At 46.1% G+C, this 19,999-nt stretch overlaps 1 pseudogene; it reads right to left on the bottom strand.

The window, feature by feature from the left end:
- The window catches only part of LOC123990431, a 179,207-nt pseudogene that overhangs the window by 66,186 nt on the left and 93,022 nt on the right, over nucleotides 1–19,999 (bottom strand).

Below are 19,999 nucleotides of genomic sequence, written 5' to 3'. Positions count from 1 at the left end.
GGGTTAGCTGTGGGGTTAGGGTTAGCTTTAAGTTTGGTTAGGGTTATCTGTGGGGTTAGGGTTAGGTTAGGGGTTAGGTTTAGGGTTAGGGTTAGGGTTAGGTTAGGGGTTAGGGTTAGGTTAGGGGTTAGGGTTAGGGGTTAGGGTTAGGTTAGGGGTAAGGGTTAGGGGTTAGGGGTTAGGGGTTAGGTTAGGTTAGGTTAGGTTAGGGTTAGGTTAGGTTAGGTTAGGGTTAGGGTTAGGGTTAGTGTTAGGTTAGGTTAGGTTAGGTTACGGTTAGGGTTAGGTTAGGGTTAGGTTAGGGTTTAGGGTTAGGGTTAGGGTTAGGTTAGGGTTAGGTTTAGGGTTAGGTTAGGGTTTGGGGTTAGGGTTAGGTTAGGTTAGGTTAGGGTTAGGTTAGGGTTAGGTTAGGGTTAGGTTAGGGTTAGGTTATACATGTAAATGGGTTAGGGTTAGGGTTAGGGTTAGGTTAGGTTAGGTTAGGTTAGGTTAGGTTAGGTTAGGTTAGGGTTAGGTTAGGGTTAGGTTTAGGAGAAAAAAATTGCCCTTCAAGAGGACCATATACACGGGCACCTGTTCTCTAATTCTATTGCTCCTAAGGATACATAATTTGTTATACGGGAACTTGGGTTTGAATTCAAGTCAGAATCTAGGTCCAGGTTCAGGATTAGGGATTAGAGCTTGAAGTGAGGTTAAAAATCAGGATTATGTTCAGGGTCAGGATTGGATCTGAGGTTATTGTCAGGGCTGAGGTTAGATTCAGGATCAGGGTTAAGGTTAGGACTAGGGTGGGGATTGCTGCGGTTAAGGTTGAGGTTAAGGTCAGGGTTAGGGTCAGGGTTCTAGTCAAAATTCGGTTTTAGGATTAGGCTTCTATGATTGGGGTTAAGGTTAGAGCTAGGATGGGGATTGCTACAGTAAGGGTGAGGTTAAGTTCAGGGTTAGGGTTAGGGTTATAGTCAGAATTAAATGAGGTTTTAAGCTTATTAAGATAGACTTAAGGTTGAGATTTGTGGGTTAGGGTTAGGGTTAGGGTTAGGGTTCTAGTCAAAATTCAGTTTTAGGATTAGGCTTATATGATTGGGGTTAAGATTAGAGCTAGGATGGGGATTGCTACAGTAAGGGTGAGGTTAAGGTTAGGGTTAGGGTTAGGGTTATAGTCAGAATTAAATGAGGTTTTAAGCTTATTAAAATAGACTTAAGGTTGAGATTTGTGGTTAAGATTAGGAATGTGATACTTGGCTAGGGTTAGGAGTGGGTTAGGGTTAGGGTTAAGGTTAGGGGGGGGGGGGTTGGTTGGTTTAGGGTTAGGGTTAGGGTTAGGGTTAGGGTTAGGGTTAGGTTAGGTTAGGTTAGGTTAGGTTAGGGTTAGGTTAGGGTTAGGGTTAGGTTAGGGGTTATGGTTAGGTTAGGGGTTAGGGTTAGGTTAGGGGTTAGGGTTAGGGTTAGGTTAGGGGTTATGGTTAGGGTTAGGGTTAGGTTAGGGGTTAGGGTTAGGGTTAGGTTAGGGGTTAGGTTAGGGGTTAGGGTTAGGGTTAGGTTAGGAGTTAGGTTAGGGTTAGGTTAGGGTTTAGGTTAGGGTTAGGTTAGGGGTTAGGGTTAGGGTTAGAATTAGGGTTAGAATTAGGGTTAGGTTAGGGTTAGGTTAGGGTTAGGTTAGGGTTAGAATTAGGGTTAGGTTAGGGGTTAGGGTTAGGGTTAGAATTAGGGTTAGGTTAGGGTTAGGTTAGAATTAGGGTTAGGGTTAGGTTAGGGTTAGGGTTAGGGTTAGGTTAGGTTAGGTTAGGTTAGGGTTAGGGTAAGGTTAGGTTAGGTTAGGGTTAGGGTTAGGGGTTAGGTTAGGTTAGGTTAAGTTAGGGTTAGGGTTAGCGTTAGATTAGGGTTAGGGTTAGGTTAGAGTTAGGGTTAGGGTTAGTGTTAGGTTAGGGTTACGGTTAGGGTTAGGTTAGGGTTTAGGTTTAGGGTTAGGGTTAGGTTAGGGTTAGGTTAGGGTTAGGTTAGGTTTAGGGTTGGGTTAGGTTAGGTTAGGGTTAGGTTAGGTTAGGTTTAGGGTTGGGTTAGGTTAGGGTTAGGTTATACATTTAAATGGGTTAGGGTTAGGTTAGGTTAGGGTTAGGTTAGGGTTAGGTTAGGGTTAGGTTAGGGTTAGTTAGGTTAGGGGTTAGGTTAGGGGTTAGGGTTAGGGTTAGGTTAGGGGTTATGGTTAGGGTTAGGGTTAGGTTAGGGGTTAGGGTTAGGGTTAGGGTTAGGGTTAGATTAGGGTTTAGGTTAGGGGTTAGGGTTAGGGTTAGGGTTAGGTTAGAGGTTAGGGTTTAGGTTAGGGTTAGAATTAGGGTTATGGTTAGAATTAGGGTTAGGTTAGGTTAGGGTTAGGTTAGGGTTAGGGTTAGGTTAGGGTTAGGTTAGGGTTTAGGTTAGGGTTAGGTTAGGGGTTAGGGTTAGGGTTAGAATTAGGGTTAGAATTAGGGTTAGGTTAGGGTTAGGTTAGGGTTAGGTTAGGGTTAGAATTAGGGTTAGGTTAGGGGTTAGGGTTAGGGTTAGAATTAGGGTTAGGTTAGGGTTAGGTTAGAATTAGGGTTAGGGTTAGGTTAGGGTTAGGGTTAGGGTTAGGTTTAGGTTAGTTTAGGTTAGGTTAGGTTAGGGTAAGGTTAGGGTTAGGTTAGGGTTAGGGTTAGGGTTAGGGTTAGGTTAGAGTTAGGGTTAGGGTTAGTGTTAGGTTAGGGTTACGGTTAGGGTTTAGGTTTAGGGTTAGGGTTAGGTTAGGGTTAGGTTAGGTTTAGGGTTGGGTTAGGTTAGGTTAGGTTAGGTTAGGTTAGGGTTAGGGTTAGGTTAGGTTAGGGTTAGGTTAGGTTAGGTTTAGGGTTGGGTTAGGTTAGGTTTAGGTTATACATTTAAATGGGTTAGGGTTAGGTTAGGTTAGGGTTAGGTTAGGGTTAGGTTAGGGTTAGGTTAGGGTTAGGTTAGGGTTAGGGTTAGGTTAGGGGTTAGGTTAGGGGTTAGGGTTAGGGTTAGGTTAGGGGTTATGGTTAGGGTTAGGTTAGGGGTTAGGGTTAGGTTAGGGTTAGGGTTAGGTTATACATGTACATGGGTTAGGGTTAGGTTAGGTTAGGTTAGGTTAGGGTTAGGGTTAGGTTTAGGTTAAGGTTAGGGTTAGGGTTAGGGTTAGATTAGGGTTTAGGTTAGGGGTTAGGGTTAGGGTTAGGGTTAGGTTAGAGGTTAGGGTTTAGGTTAGGGTTAGAATTAGGGTTATGGTTAGAATTAGGGTTAGGTTAGGTTAGGGTTAGGTTAGGGTTAGGGTTAGGTTAGTTTAGGTTAGGTTAGGATTAGGTTAGGGTTAGGGTTAGGGTTAGGTTAGGGTTAGGTTAGGTTAGGTTAGGTTAGGTTAGGGTTAGGTTAGGTTAGGGGTTAGGATTAGGGTTAGGTTAGGGTTAGGTTAGGGTTAGGTTAGGGTTAGGTTAGGTTAGGGTTAGGTTAGGGGTTAGGATTAGGTTAGGGTTAGGGTTAGGTTAGGTTAGGGTTAGGTTAGGGGTTAGGATTAGGTTAGGGTTAGGGTTAGGTTAGGTTAGGGTTAGGTTAGGGGTTAGGTTAGGTTAGGGTTAGGTTAGGGGTTAGGATTAGGTTAGGGTTAGGGTTAGGTTAGGTTAGGGTTAGGTTAGGGGTTAGGTTAGGTTAGGGTTAGGTTAGGGTTAGGTTAGGTTAGGGTTAGGTTAGGGGTTAGGATTAGGTTAGGGTTAGGTTAGGGGTTAGGTTAGGGTTAGGTTAGGGGTTAGGGTTAGGTTAGGGTTAGGTTAGGGGTTAGGGTTAGGTTAGGGTTAGGTTAGGTTAGGGTTAGGGGTTAGGATTAGGTTAGGGTTAGGTTATACATGTAAATGGGTGTCCATGGATGCAGTGGAGGGAAATACATATTTTATTGCAAACTAATTCTGGTTATCTGATGCGTATTGATGTGTTTTCGATTGATACACGGAAGATTGATGTTCAAGAAGAATTACATACATATACTTCCCATGTTATATTATTTACAGTGGAGTATATGTTTTGCAACCAAAATGCATTAGAAAAGCATTTCTGTGTTAAACTACACAGAAAACACCCAACATGCCATTAGCTAATATTAGCTTCAACAGTGTTATGATTGAGGACTCCTGGCTGTGTGGGATTAACCTCACTGTGTGGCATTGACCTCACTGTGTGGGATTAACCTCACTGTGTGGGATTAACCTCACTGTGTGAGGTTAACCTCACAGTGTGGGATTAACCTCACAGTGTGGGATTAACCTCACAGTGTGGGATTAACCTCACTGTGTGGGATTAACTTTACTGTGTGGGATTAACCTCACTGTGTGGGATTAACTTCACTGTGTGGGATTAACCTCACTGTGTGGGATTAACCTCACTGTGTGGGATTAACCTCACTGTGTGGGATTAACCTCACTGTGTGGGATTAACCTCATTGTGTGGGATTAACTTCACTTTGTGGGATTAACCTCATTGTATGGGATTAACCTCACTGTGTGGGATTAACCTCATTGTGTGGGATTAACTTCACTGTGTGGGATTAACCTAACTGTGTGGGATTAACCTCACTGTGTGGGATTAACCCCACTGTGTGGGATTAACTTCACTGTGTGGGATTAATTTTACTGTGTGGGATTAACTTCACTGTGTGGGATTAACCTCACTGTGTGGGATTAACCTCACTGTGTGGGATTAACCTCACTGTGTTGGATTAATTTCACTGTGTGGGATTAACCTCACTGTGTGGGATTAACCTCACTGTGTGGGATTAACTTCACTGTGTGGGATTCATTTTACTGTGTGAGATTAACCTCACTGTGTGGGATTAACCTCACTGTGTGGGATTAACCTCATTGTGTGGGATTAACCTCATTGTGTGGGATTAACCTCACTGTATGGGATTAACCTCACTGTATGGGATTAACCTCACTGTGTGGGATTAACCTCACTGTGTGGGATTAACCTCACTGTGTGGGATTAACCTCACTGTGTTGGATTAACTTCACTGTGTGGGATTAACCTCACTGTGTGGGATTAACCTCACTGTGTGGGATTAACCTCACTGTGTGGGATTAACCTCACTGTGTGGGATTAACTTCACTGTGTGGGATTAACTTCACTGTGTGGGATTAACCTCACTGTGTGGGATTAACCTCACTGTGTTGGATTAACCTCACTGTGTGGGATTAACTTCACTGTGTTGGATTAACCTCACTGTGTGGGATTAACCTCACTGTGTGGGATTAACCTCACTGAGTGGGATTAACTTCACTGTGTGGGATTCATTTTACTGTGTGGGATTAACCTCACTGTGTTGGATTAATTTCACTGTGTGGGATTAACCTCACTGTGTGGGATTAACCTCGCTGTGTGGGATTAACCTCACTGTGTGGGATTAACTTCACTGTGTGGGATTCATTTTACTGTGTGAGATTAACCTCACTGTGTGGGATTAACCTCACTGTGTGGGATTAACCTCATTGTGTGGGATTAACCTCATTGTGTGGGATTAACCTCACTGTATGGGATTAACCTCACTGTATGGGATTAACCTCACTGTGTGGGATTAACCTCACTGTGTGGGATTAACCTCACTGTGTTGGATTAACTTCACTGTGTGGGATTAACCTCACTGTGTGGGATTAACCTCACTGTGTGGGATTAACCTCACTGTGTGGGATTAACCTCACTGTGTGGGATTAACTTCACTGTGTGGGATTAACTTCACTGTGTGGGATTAACCTCACTGTGTGGGATTAACCTCACTGTGTTGGATTAACCTCACTGTGTGGGATTAACTTCACTGTGTTGGATTAACCTCACTGTGTGGGATTAACCTCACTGTGTGGGATTAACCTCACTGTGTGGGATTAACTTCACTGTGTGGGATTCATTTTACTGTGTGGGATTAACCTCACTGTGTGGGATTAACTTCACTGTGTGGGATTAATTTTACTGTGTGGGATTAACTTCACTGTGTGGGATTAACTTCACTGTGTGGGATTAACTTCACTGTGTGGGATTAACCTCACTGTGTGGGATTAACCTCACTGTGTGGGATTAACTTCACTGTGTGGGATTAATTTTACTGTGTGGGATTAACTTCACTGTGTGGGATTAACCTCACTGTGTGGGATTAACCTCACTGTGTGGGATTAACCTCACTGTGTTGGATTAACTTCACTGTGTGGGATTAACCTCACTGTGTGGGATTAACTTCACTGTGTGGGATTAACCTCACTGTGTGGGATTAACCTCACTGTGTGGGATTAACCTCACTGTGTTGGATTAATTTCACTGTGTGGGATTAACCTCACTGTGTGGGATTAACCTCACTGTGTGGGATTAACCTCACTGTGTGGGATTAACTTCACTGTGTGGGATTCATTTTACTGTGTGAGATTAACCTCACTGTGTGGGATTAACCTCACTGTGTGGGATTAACCTCATTGTGTGGGATTAACCTCATTGTGTGGGATTAACCTCACTGTATGGGATTAACCTCACTGTATGGGATTAACCTCACTGTGTGGGATTAATCTCACTGTGTGGGATTAACCTCACTGTGTGGGATTAACCTCACTGTGTTGGATTAACTTCACTGTGTGGGATTAATCTCACTGTGTGGGATTAACCTCACTGTGTGGGATTAACCTCACTGTGTGGGATTAACCTCACTGTGTGGGATTAACCTCACTGTGTGGGATTAACTTCACTGTGTGGGATTAACTTCACTGTGTGGGATTAACCTCACTGTGTGGGATTAACCTCACTGTGTTGGATTAACCTCACTGTGTGGGATTAACTTCACTGTGTTGGATTAACCTCACTGTGTGGGATTAACCTCACTGTGTGGGATTAACCTCACTGTGTGGGATTAACTTCACTGTGTGGGATTCATTTTACTGTGTGGGATTAACCTCACTGTGTGGGATTAACTTCACTGTGTGGGATTAATTTTACTGTGTGGGATTAACTTCACTGTGTGGGATTAACTTCACTGTGTGGGATTAACTTCACTGTGTGGGATTAACCTCACTGTGTGGGATTAACCTCACTGTGTGGGATTAACTTCACTGTGTGGGATTAATTTTACTGTGTGGGATTAACTTCACTGTGTGGGATTAACCTCACTGTGTGGGATTAACCTCACTGTGTGGGATTAACCTCACTGTGTTGGATTAACTTCACTGTGTGGGATTAACCTCACTGTGTGGGATTAACCTCACTGTGTGGGATTAACCTCACTGTGTGGGATTAACCTCACTGTGTGGGATTAACCTCTGTGGGATTAACGCATTTTACTGTGTTAACTCACTGTGTGATTAACTTCACTGTGTGGGATTCATTTTACTGTGTGGGATTAACCTCACTGTGTGGGATTAACTTCACTGTGTGGGATTAATTTTACTGTGTGGGATTAACTTCACTGTGTGGGATTAATTTTACTGTGTGGGATTAACTTCACTGTGTGGGATTAACCTCACTGTGTGGGATTAACTTCACTGTGTGGGATTAACCTCACTGTGTGGGATTAACCTCACTGTGTTGGATTAACTTCACTGTGTGGGATTAACCTCACTGTGTGGGATTACCCTCACTGTGTGGGATTAACCTCACTGTGTGGGATTAACCTCACTGTGTGGGATTAACCTCACTGTGTGGGATTAACTTCACTGTGTGGGATTCATTTTACTGTGTGGGATTAACCTCACTGTGTGGGATTAACTTCACTGTGTGGGATTAATTTTACTGTATGGGATTAACTTCACTGTGTGGGATTGACATCATTGTGTGTACCAAGGATCAGTGTACTATAGCAGTTTACCTCCATCCCAATGACCCCTGGAAACACAACTAAACCCTGAAGCATCACGCTCGTGCCCTGAAATGTATTTTTTTCTTTAAAAAATAAAACATTTATTTTGTATTTTTTATTTTGCTGAATGTTATTGTTTTATACACACATTGTATTTTCTGTATATTCTGTTTTTACTGTGATGTGTACAGGGATCTCTTGTAAAATAGATCTCCTCTCTCGGCAGCGTAGCCTAGTGGTTAGAGCGTTGGACTAGTAACCGGAAGGTTGCGAGTTCAAACCCCCGAGCTGACAAGGTACAAATCTGTCGTTCTGCCCCTGCACAGGCAGTTAACCCACTGTTCCCAGGCCGTCATTGAAAATAAGAATATGTTCTTAACTGACTTGCCTGGTTAAATAAAGGTAAAATTTAAAATCTTTACAGGAATGTGGTTCTGAATATAAACAGCAACACCTCCACCTTTGGCATTTCTGTCTTTTCTGTAGATGTTATAACCTTGTATTTCCACCACTGTATCATCAAAGGTATTAACTAAGTGAGTTACATAAATAGTCAGAACATGAATGTCATCTGTTACTAGCCAATTATTGATTTCATGAACCTTGTTTCTTAAGTATATAACTTCCTTTCTTGCAGCACCATGACTGTCATGGGTTAGAGTTAGCCTATAGCTAGCTCCATCAATGCAGAACCATGTCTGTCATGGGTTAGAGTTAGCCTATAGCTAGCTACATCAATGCAGAACCATTGGGGGAGGAGGCATCGGGGGAGAGGGGGGCATTGGGGGAGGAGGCATTGGGGAGAGAGGGGAAGGACGCGGCAGGGGAGAGGGGGGCATTGGGGCGAGGAGGCATTGGGGGAGAGGGGGAGGAGGCATCGGGCGAGAGGGGGGAGGAGGCATCGGGGGAGAGAGGGCAATTGTAAGTAAAGTGAGCTGAACTGCTTGGTGATGGATAGTGGGAAGAACAGATGAAGGGAAAGGAAAGCAGACACTTACTTGGACAAACATCTGGGACCCAGATTCACATTCCTGATCTCGAACCAGGGCTGTGTCCATCCCGGGACCTAATCAAAATGACAACCACACACAGAAAGAGAAAGAGCAACGCCAAAACACATTTGTCAATCAGCAGCCGCACGTATCCAGACAGTAGTGACTACATACATTTTCATACTGGTCCCACCCCACCCGTGGGAATTGAACCCACAACCCTGGTGTTGCATGTGCCACGGTCTACAACCTGAGCCACAAGGGGCCATACTGGAACCTCAACAGTGGAACAAGAGATACACAGTCAATATACACCTCACCTGGCACTCGATATAGTGTACATATACTATCTGAGTTCAGTGACTACAAGGTGACACAATCAGGATATGATATAGTGTACATATGCTATCTGAGTTCACTGGCTACAAGGTGACACAATCAGGATATGATATTGTGTACATATGCTATCTGAGTTCACTGGCTACAAGGTGACACAATCAGGATATGATATTGTGTACATATGCTATCTGAGTTCACTAGCTACAAGGTGACACAATCAGGATATGATATTGTGTACATATGCTATCTGGTTCACTGACACAATCAGGATATGATATTGTGTACATATGCTATCTGAGTTCACTGGCTACAAGGTGACACAATCAGGATATGATATAGTGTACATATGCTCTCTGAGTTCACTGGCTACAAGGTGACACAATCAGGATATGTGAATTGTTTTACTCACAGGAGACGGGCACAGCTTGTAGGCGATGGAGAAGTCCATGTCCATCTGGCATGTTCACAGCAGTGTGTTCTGGGAAGAGGTGAAGGGGATAAGGGGGTCCGTGAGTGGGGACATGCTGGGGGGGACCATGGTGCTCCTCTGCTGGTCTTTTGGCATCCGACAGACTGTCCCCTTGCAGCCTGTAGAGGAAACAACACAACATTAGGCATACATACTCAACAACTACAGGCTGAATCACATGTCAAGACAACTCACACGACTCGGCACACTTCACGCGTCATCAACGCCGAGCTTTAAAACAAAATAGACACACACTAAACAAATCGCTAGGTCTCACCATTGCACCGGTAACACACTCAACAACTGCAATGTTTCGGGAAATATTTCAGACAGAAATACTCCTCAGCAACCCCCCCCCCGGTCCCTTCTCAGACGGTGCCACAGATGAAGATGCTGGATGTGAAGGTCCTGAGCTGGCATGGTTACACTTAGTCTGTGGTTGTGAGGCTGGTTGGACGTACTGCCAAATTCTCTAAAACGACGTTGGAGGCGGCTTATGGTAGAGAAACTAACATTAAATTATCTGGCAACCGCTCTGGTGGAAATTCCTGCAGTCAGCATGGTAATTGCACGCTCCCTCCAAACTTGAGACATCAGCGGCATTGTGTTGTGTGACAAAACGGCACATTTTTAGAGTGGCTTTTTATGGTCCCCAGCACAAGGTGCACCTGTGTAATGATCATGCTGTTTAATCAGCTCTTTGATATGCAACACCTGTCAGGTGGATGGATTATCTTGGTAAAGCAGAAATGCTCACTAACAGGAATGTAAACACATTGGTGCACATTTTTTGAGAAATAAGCTTTTCGTGCTTAGAAAAATTTCTGGGATCTTTTATTTCATCTCATGAAACATGGGACCAACACTTTACATGTTGCGTTTATATTTTTGTTCAGTGTATATATATATATACACACAGTGCATTTGGAAAGTATTCAGACCCCTTGACTTTTTCCACATTGTTACGTTACAGCCTTAATTCTAAAATATATTAAACTGTTTTATTCCCTCATCAATCTACACACAATACCCCATAATGACAAAGCAAAAACTGTTTTTTAGACAAAAAACTTAAATATCACATTTACATAACTATTCAGACCCTTTACTCAGTACTTTGTTGAAACACCTTTGGCAGTGATTACAGCCTTGAGTCTTCTTGGGTATGACACTACAAGCTTGGCACACCTGTATTTGGGGAGTTTCTCCCATTCTTCTCTGCAGATCCTCTCAAGCTCTGTCAGGTTGGAGGGGGAGCATCACTGCACTGCTATCTTCAAGTCCCTCCAGAGATGTTAGATCGGGTTCAAGTCCGGTCTCTGGCTGGGCAACGCAAGGACATTCAGAGACTTGTCCCGAAGCCGATTTGTTTCTCAAAACGGCACCCTGTTCCCTTGTATAGTGCACTACTTTGACTACAGCCGGGAAGGGGACACTATAAAGGGAACAGGGTGCCATTTATGACTCATCCACTGATGTTGTATAATATTTCAAACTAGCTTTGGCTTTGTGCAGTATCTCTCCTCAGTGAAATGTCAGACATCTGCTTTCTCCCCCGTCTGTCTGTTTATTTAACTAGGGCAAGTCAGTTTTTAAGAACAAATTCTTATTTACAATGACGGCCTAGGAACAGTGGGTTAACTGCCTTGTTCAGCGGGCAGAACGACAGATTTTTTTTTTACCTCGCCAGCTCGGGGATTCTATGGGACTCCCAATCACGGGCCGGTTGTGATACAGCCTGGAATTGAACCAGGGTCTGTAGCTGACACCTTGAGCACTGAGATTCAGTGCCTTAGACCACTGCGCCACTCGGGAGCCCGTTCTGTTCTGGGCAAATTTCTGCTCTGTCCTCTTTAACCTGACCACTAGATCCTCTAGAGATCTATGGACTGAATATCTGTCTGTTTTAGATGGGGAGGGGAGGGCCCTAAACACATCACTGGCCTGGAAATGCCTTTCTGGACACACGTGACCCTAATATCAGAGGTTATTTACAGTGAAAGTACTCACCCAACCCCTTTTCACTTATTTCACATTTTATTGTGTTATAATCCTCGATTCAAAGTAAATACAAATCTCAATACCACATGACGTCAAATTAAAGTCATCTTTGAGATGATCAAAGTCCACCTGTGGCCAATTCAGTTGTTTGGACATAATTTAGAAAGAAACACACCTGTCTACAGGATATAGGTCCCACAGTTGACAGAGCAGGAACTATACCATGAAGTCCAAAGAACTGTCCATAGATCTCTGCACACATGACTGTAAGTCGCTTTGGATAAAAGCGTCTGCTAAATGGTATATATTATTATTTATTATTATTATCTCTGAGATTGTGATGAGGCATATGTCTAGGGAAGGGTATAAAACCATTTCTAGAGTGATGAAAGTTTCCAAGAGCACGGCGGTCTACATCAATTGGAAATTGTTAAAATATATACCCAGACTCTTCCTAGAGGTGGCCGTCCGGCCAAACTGAGCAACCGGGCAGGAAGGACCGTGGTCAGGTAAGTGACCAAGAACCCAATGACCACTCTGACAGAACTACAGAGTTCCTTGGCTGAGATGGGAGAACCTGCCAGAAGGACAACTGTCTCTATAGCACTTCACCAATCTGAGATGTATGGTAGAGTGGCCAGACAGAAGATGCTCCTGACAAAAAGGGACATGACAGCCCACCTGTAGTTTATAAGACAAAACATGTAAAAGACTCAGAGCATCAGAGTCCTAAATTCAAAGTGATATGTCTGGAGAAAAACTGGGCACAGCGCAACACCTATCTAACACCAGCCCTACCGTGAAACATGGTGGTTGTAGCAGCATGCTATGGGGATGCTTTTCAGCGTCAGGGACTGGGAGACTGGTAAGGATAGAGGAGACAATGAATGGAGGCAGATACAGGCAAATCCTAGATGAGAACCTGCTTCAGAATGCAACCGACCTTAGACTGGGGGGGTGAAGATTTACATTTCAACAGGACAATGACCCCAAGCATTCAGCCAAAGCAATGCTGGAATGGCTTGAGAACAAGAATGTGAAAGTCCTTGAGTGGCCCAGACCTGAATCACATTGAAAATGTGTGGAAAGACTTGAAGATTGCTGTTCACCGTCACTCCCCATCTAACTTAACAGAGTTTGAAAAAATCTACAAAGAAGATTGGAAGGAAATGCCCAAATCCAGATGTGCAAAGTTGATTCAGACAAAGTATTGACTATGTAAATGAGATATTCCTGTATTTCATGTTCAATGCACAATCAAGAGCATCGTCAACCCCTCAACCTCAAGGCTCTCCAGAGGGTAGTGAGGTCTGCACAACGCATCACCGTGGGGAAACTACCTGCCCTCCAGGACCACCCGATGTCACAGGAAGGCCAAAAAGATAATCAAGGACAACAACCACCCGAGCCACTGCCTGTTCACCCCGCTATCATCCAGAAGGCGAGGTCTGTTATGCAGGTGAAGGAGGACCCAAACGCGACTTAACAGAAACAGAGTTTATTAATGCTCAAATCCGAATAACTGAAATCCTCTAGACAGTAGAGGGGAAAACAACTGGAGAAGCGGCCACAGACTGCAGGTCGCTTCGGGTAGGCGCAGGCCGTAGTCAAACTGAGACACCTGCTCACACGCAGCGTCTGAAGAAGGCACAAAACACGACAGGACAGGGTGATACACAATCACGGCAAAAAACACGACAGGACAGGGCGAAACGCAATTACAGCATGGAATACAAAACAAGGAACCGACGGAACAGGGACGGAACACAAAGGAATAAATAGGGAGTCTAATCAGGGGAAAGGATCGGGAACAGGTGTGGGAATTAAATGATGATTAGGGGAATAGGAACAGCTGGGAGCAGGAACGGAACGACAGAGAGAAGAGAGAGCGAGAGAGTGAGAGAGGGAGGGGGAGAGAGAGGGATAGAACCAAACAAGACCAGCAGAGGGAAACGAATAGCATGGGGAGCACAGGGACAAGACATGACAATGAATGACAAACATGACAGTACCCCCCCACTCACCGAGCGCCTCCTGGCGCACTCGAGGAGGAATCCTGGCGGCAACGGAGGAAATCATCGATGAGCGAACGGTCCAGCACGTCCCGAGACGGAACCCAACTCCTCTCCTCAGGACCGTAACCCTCCCAATCCACTAGGTATTGGTGACCCCGTCCCCGAGAACGCATGTCCATAATTTTATGTACCTTGTAAATAGGTGCGCTCTCGACAAGGACGGGAGGGGGGAGGGAAGACGAACGGGGTGCGAAGAAAGGGCTTAACACAGGAGACATGGAAGACAGGATGGACGCGACGAAGATGTCGCGGAAGAAGCAGTCGCACAGCGACAGGATTGACGACCTGGGAGACACGGAACGGACCAATGAACCGCGGAGTCAACTTACGAGAAGCTGTCGTAAGAGGAAGGTTGCGAGTGGAAAGCCACACTCTCTGGCCGCAACAATACCTTGGACTCTTAATCCTGCGTTTATTGGCGGCTCTCACCGTCTGTGCCCTGTAACGGCAAAGTGCAGACCTCACCCTCCTCCAGGTGCGCTCACAACGTTGGACAAACGCTTGAGCGGAGGGAACGCTGGACTCGGCAAGCTGGGATGAGAACAGAGGAGGCTGGTAACCCAGACTACTCTGAAACGGAGATAACCCGGTAGCAGACGAAGGAAGCGAATTGTGAGCGTATTCTGCCCAGGGGAGCTGTTCTGCCCAAGACGCAGGGTTCCTGAAAGAAAGGCTGCGTAGTATGCGACCAATCGTCTGATTGGCCCTCTCTGCTTGACCGTTAGACTGGGGATGAAACCCGGAAGAGAGACTGACGGACGCACCAATCAAACGACAGAACTCCCTCCAAAACTGTGACGTGAATTGCGGACCTCTGTCTGAAACGGCGTCTAACGGGAGGCCATGAATTCTGAATACATTCTCAATAATGATTTGTGCCGTCTCCTTAGCGGAAGGAAGTTTAGCGAGGGGAATGAAATGTGCCGCCTTAGAGAACCTATCGACAACCGTCAGAATCACAGTCTTCCCCGCAGACAAAGGCAGACCGGTAATGAAGTCTAAGGCAATGTGAGACCATGGTCGAGAAGGAATGGGGAGCGGTCTGAGACGACCGGCAGGAGGAGAGTTACCCGACTTAGTCTGCGCGCAGTCCGAACAGGCAGCCACGAAACGGCGCGTGTCACGCTCCTGAGTCGGCCACCAAAAGCGCTGGCGAATAGACGCAAGAGTGCCTCGAACACCGGGATGACCCGCTAACTTGGCAGAGTGAGCCCACTGAAGAACAGCCAGACGAGTGGAAACAGGAACGAAAAGGAGGTTACTAGGACAAGCGCGCGGCGACGCAGTGTGCGTGAGTGCTTGCTTAACCTGTCTTTCAATTCCCAGACTGTTAACCCGACAACACGCCCATAAGGAAGAATCCCTCGGGATCAGTAGAAGCCACAGAAGAACTAAACAGACGGGATAAGGCATCAGGCTTGGTGTTCTTGCTACCCGGACGGTAAGAAATCACAAACTCGAAACGAGCGAAAAACAACGCCCAACGAGCTTGACGGGCATTAAGTCGTTTGGCAGAACGGATGTACTCAAGGTTCTTATGGTCTGTCCAAACGACAAAAGGAACGGTCGCCCCCTCCAACCACTGTCGCCATTCGCCTAGGGCTAAGCGGATGGCGAGCAGTTCACGGTTACCCACATCATAGTTGCGCTCAGATGGCGACAGGCGATGAGAAAAATAAGCGCAAGGATGAACCTTATCGTCAGACTGGGAGCGCTGGGATAGAATGGCTCCCACGCCTACCTCTGAAGCGTCAACCTCGACAATGAATTGTCTAGTGACGTCAGGAGTAACGAGGATAGGAGCGGACGTAAAACGTTCTTTTAGAAGATCAAAAGCTCCCTGGGCGGAACCGGACCACTTAAAACACGTCTTGACAGAAGTAAGAGCTGTGAGAGGGGCAGCAACTTGACCGAAATTACGAATGAAACGCCGATAGAAATTAGCGAAACCTAAGAAGCGCTGCAACTCGACACGTGACCTTGGAACGGGCCAATCACTGACAGCTTGGACCTTAGCGGAATCCATCTGAATGCCTTCAGCGGAAATAACGGAACCGAGAAAAGTAACGGAGGAGACATGAAAAGAGCACTTCTCAGCCTTTACGTAGAGACAATTCTCTAAAAGGCGCTGTAGAACACGTCGAACGTGCTGAACATGAATCTCGAGTGACGGAGAAAAAATCAGGATATCGTCAAGATAGACAAAAACAAAAATGTTCAGCATGTCTCTCAGAACATCATTAACTAATGCCTGAAAAACAGCTGGCGCATTGGCGAGACCGAACGGCAGAACCCGGTACTCAAAATGCCCTAACGGAGTATTAAACGCCGTTTTCCACTCGTCCCCCTCTCTGATGCGCACGAGATGGTAAGCGTTACGAAGGTCCAACTTAGTAAAGCACCTGGCTCCCTGCAGAATCTCGAAGGCTGATGACATAAGGGGAAGCGGATAACGATTCTTAACCGTTATGTCATTCAGCCCTCGATAATCCACGCAGGGGCGCAGAGTACCGTCCTTCTTCTTAACAAAAAGAACCCCGCCCCGGCCGGAGAAGAAGAAGGCACTATGGTACCGGCGTCAAGAGACACAGACAAATAATCCTCGAGAGCCTTACGTTCGGGAGCCGACAGAGAGTATAGTCTACCTCGAGGAGGCGTGGTCCCTGGAAGGAGATCAATACTACAATCATACGACCGGTGAGGAGGAAGGGAGTTGGCTCGGGACCGACTGAAGACCGTGCGCAGATCATGATATTCCTCCGGCACTCCTGTCAAATCGCCAGGTTCCTCCTGAGAAGTAGGGAGAGAAGAAACGGGAGGGATGGCAGACATTAAACACTTCACATGACAAGAAACGTTCCAGGATAGGATAGAATTACTAGACCAATTAATAGAAGGATTATGACATACTAGCCAGGGATGACCCAAAACAACAGGTGTAAACGGTGAACGGAAAATCAAAAAAGAAATAGTCTCACTGTGGTTACCAGATACTGTGAGAGTTAAAGGTAGTGTCTCAAATTTGATACTGGGAAGATGACTACCATCTAAGGCAAACATGGGCGTAGGCCTGTCTAATGGTCTGAAAGGAATGTTATGTTTCCGAGCCCATGCTTCGTCCATGAAACAACCCTCAGCCCCAGAGTCAATCAAAGCACTGCATGTAGCACCGAACCGGTCCAGCGTAGATGGACCGACATAGTAGTACAAGATCTAGATGAAGGGACCTGAGTAGTAGCGCTCACCAGTAGCCCTCCGCTTACTGATGGGCTCTGGCCTCTTACTGGACATGAAATAACAAAATGTCCAGCCACTCCGCAATAGAGGCACAGGCGGTTGGTGATCCTCTGTTCCCTCTCCTTATTCGAGATGCGAATCCCTCCCAGCTGCATGGGCTCAGTCTCAAAGCCAGAGGGAGATGGTTGCGATGCGGAGCAGGGAAACACCGTTGATGCGAGCTCTCTTCCACGAGCCCGGTGACGAAGATCTACCCGTCGTTCTATGCGGATGGCGAGAGCAATCAAGGAGTCCACATCTGAAGGAACCTCCCGGGAGAGAATCTCATCCTTAACCACTGCGTGGAGTCCCTCCAGAAAACGAGCGAGCAGCGCCGGCTCGTTCCACTCACTAGAGGCAGCAAGAGTGCGAAACTCAATGGAATAATCCGTTATGGACCGTTCACCTTGGCATAAGGAAGCCAGGGCCCTAGAAGCCTCCTCACCAAAAACTGAACGGTCAAAAACCCGAATCATCTCCTCTTTAAAGTTCTGGAATCTGTTAGAGCAATCAGCCCTTGCCTCCCAGATAGCTGTGCCCCATTCTCGAGCCCGGCCAGTAAGGAGTGAAATGACGAAAGCAACCCGAGCTCTCTCTCTAGAGTATGTGTGGGGTTGGAGAGAGAACACAATCTCACACTGCGTGAGAAAGGAGCGGCACTCAGTGGGCTGCCCGGAGTAGCAAGGTGGGTTATTAACCCTGGGTTCAGGAGGCTCGGCAGGCCAGGGAGTAACAGGTGGCACGAGACGTAGACTCTGGAACTGTCCAGAGAGGTCGGAAACCTGAGCGGCCAGGTTCTCCACGGCATGGCGAGCAGCAGACAATTCCTGCTCGTGTCTGCCGAGCATGGCTCCTTGGATCTCGACGGCAGTGTAACGAGCGTCTGAAGTCGCTGGGTCCATTCTTTGGTCGGTTCCTTCTGTTATGCAGGTGAAGGAGGACCCAAACGCGACTTAACAGAAACAGAGTTTATTAATGCTCAAATCCGAATAACTGAAATCCTCTAGACAGTAGAGGGGAAAACAACTGGAGAAGCGGCCACAGACTGCAGGTCGCTTCGGGTAGGCGCAGGCCGTAGTCAAACTGAGACACCTGCTCACACGCAGCGTCTGAAGAAGGCACAAAACACGACAGGACAGGGTGATACACAATCACGGCAAAAAACACGACAGGACAGGGCGAAACGCAATTACAGCATGGAATACAAAACAAGGAACCGACGGAACAGGGACGGAACACAAAGGAATAAATAGGGAGTCTAATCAGGGGAAAGGATCGGGAACAGGTGTGGGAATTAAATGATGATTAGGGGAATAGGAACAGCTGGGAGCAGGAACGGAACGACAGAGAGAAGAGAGAGCGAGAGAGTGAGAGAGGGAGGGGGAGAGAGAGGGATAGAACCAAACAAGACCAGCAGAGGGAAACGAATAGCATGGGGAGCACAGGGACAAGACATGACAATGAATGACAAACATGACAGGTCAGTACAGGTGCATCAAAGCAGTGACAGAGAGACTAAAAAACAGCTTCTATCTCAAGGCCATCAGACTGTTAAACAGCCAACACTAACATAGAGAGGCTGCTGCCAACATACTGACTCAAATCTCAAGGCCACTTTAATACATGGACTTAATAAAGGTATCACTAGTCACTTTAAATAACACCACTTTAATAATGTTTACATATCCTACATTACTCAGCTCATATGTATCTACTGTACTCTATACCATCTACTGCATCTTGCCTATGCCGCACGGCCATCACTCATCCATATATTTATATGTACATATTCTCATTCACCCCTTTACATTTGTGTGTATTAGGTAGTTGTGGGGAATTGTTTGATTACTTAGATTACTGACTGCACTGTGAGAACGAGAAGCACAAGCATTTCGCTATGCTCACACAAGCATTTCGCTACGCTGTGTGGGTGGACCAATTCAGTATGTGACCAATAACATCTGCTAACCATGTGTATGTGACCAATAACATCTGCTAACCATGTATATGTGACCATTAATATCTGCTAACCATGTGTATGTGACAAATAACATCTGCTAACCATGTGTATGTGACCAATAACATCTGCTAGCTATGTGTATGTGACCAATAACATCTGCTAACCATGTGTATGTGACCATTAACATCTAGGTTGGCGCCCCCCCCCCCCCTTGGGTTGTGCCGTGGCTGAGATATTTGTGGGCTATACTCAGCCTTGTCTCAGGATGGTAAGTTGGTGGTTGAAGATATCCCTCTAGTGGTGTGGGGGCTGTGCTTTGGCAAAGTGGGTGGGGTTATATCCTTCCTGTTTGGCCCTGTCCGGGGGTGTCCTCGGATGGGGCCACAGTGTCTCCTGACCCCTCCTGTCTCAGCCTCCAGTATTTATGCTGCAGTAGTTTATGTGTTGGGGGGGGGGGCTAGGACAGTTTGTTATATCTGGAGTACTTCTCCTGTCCTATTCGGTGTCCTGTGTGAATTTAAGTGTGCTCTCTCTAATTCTCTCTTTCGCTCTTTCTCTCTCTCGGAGGAGGACCTGAGCCCTTGGACCATGCCTCAGGACTACCTGACATGATGACACCTTGCTGTCCCCAGTCCACCTGGCCGTGCTGCTGCTCCAGTTTCAACTGTTCTGCCTTATTATTATTGGACCATGCTGGTCATTTATGAACATTTGAACATCTTGGCCATGTTCTGTTATAATCTCCACCCGGCACAGCCAGAAGAGGACTGGCCACCCCACATAGCCTGGTTCCTCTCTAGGTTTCTTCCTAGGTTTTGGCCTTTCTAGGGAGTTGTTCCTAGCCACCGTGCTTCTACACCTGCATTGCTTGCTGTTTGGGGTTTTAGGCTGGGTTTCTGTACAGCACTTTGAGATATCAGCTGATGTACGAAGGGCTATATAAATACATTTGATTTGATGATTTGATCTGCTAACCATGTGTATGTGACCAATAAAATGGGATTTGATGAGAATACTTTTGCAAAAAAAATCTAAAAACACGTTTTCACT

The sequence above is a fragment of the Oncorhynchus gorbuscha genome, linkage group LG12 (assembly GCF_021184085.1).
Source record: "Oncorhynchus gorbuscha isolate QuinsamMale2020 ecotype Even-year linkage group LG12, OgorEven_v1.0, whole genome shotgun sequence".
Taxonomy (NCBI): Eukaryota; Metazoa; Chordata; class Actinopteri; order Salmoniformes; family Salmonidae; genus Oncorhynchus; species Oncorhynchus gorbuscha.
This window is presented reverse-complemented; position numbering and strand designations above follow the sequence as displayed.